The following is a 657-nucleotide window of genomic DNA, read 5'->3' on the forward strand; positions in this document are numbered from 1 at the left end:
ATAATTTTTTAAAAAAATTAATTTGTTTAAATAAAATTTAAAAAAATTTTTTTTTAAAATTTATATTTATTTTGGGAAAAAGGGAAAAAAAAAAAATTTTAAAACGGTTTTAAAAAATAGGATTCTAGTGTTTTTTATTACGTTTGGGGAAAAATTAAAAAAGGGGATTAATTGTTTGGGGAAGGGGAAAACCCCCCTTTTTAAAAAGCCAAAAATTAAAATGATAAGTTGGGGGGGGAAAAAAGGCACCTTAAGAAGAATTGATATGAAACCCCTTTGGACTAAAATTGTGTTGAATCTATGAAATTTTACCCTTTTTTTTCGGGGTAAAATTTAAAAATCCACACTCTGCTACCCTTTAAATTAAACAGGCTTAATCATATTACTTGCCATGGGAATTTTCCCGTTCAGTACGATATTTTACATAGTGCTGCTGCGCAAGAGTCTACGAAAACCTTTTTATATTTGGTTTTTAGAATAAGGTTCGGGAAAAAGAAATAAAGTGCTTCACCTAGTCATTGGTGCTTATATTTAGTCGCGTTTGGGATTTGGTATGGCCTGAGAAATTTTTTTCCCCCTGCAAATGGGAAACTAAATCTTTTTGCCCTTGTTTTTCCTGGCTTTTCGCCTTTGGCAAGTACTTTTATCGTATCCTTT

The sequence above is a fragment of the Penaeus monodon genome, chromosome 33 (assembly GCF_015228065.2).
Source record: "Penaeus monodon isolate SGIC_2016 chromosome 33, NSTDA_Pmon_1, whole genome shotgun sequence".
Classification (NCBI taxonomy): Eukaryota; Metazoa; Arthropoda; class Malacostraca; order Decapoda; family Penaeidae; genus Penaeus; species Penaeus monodon.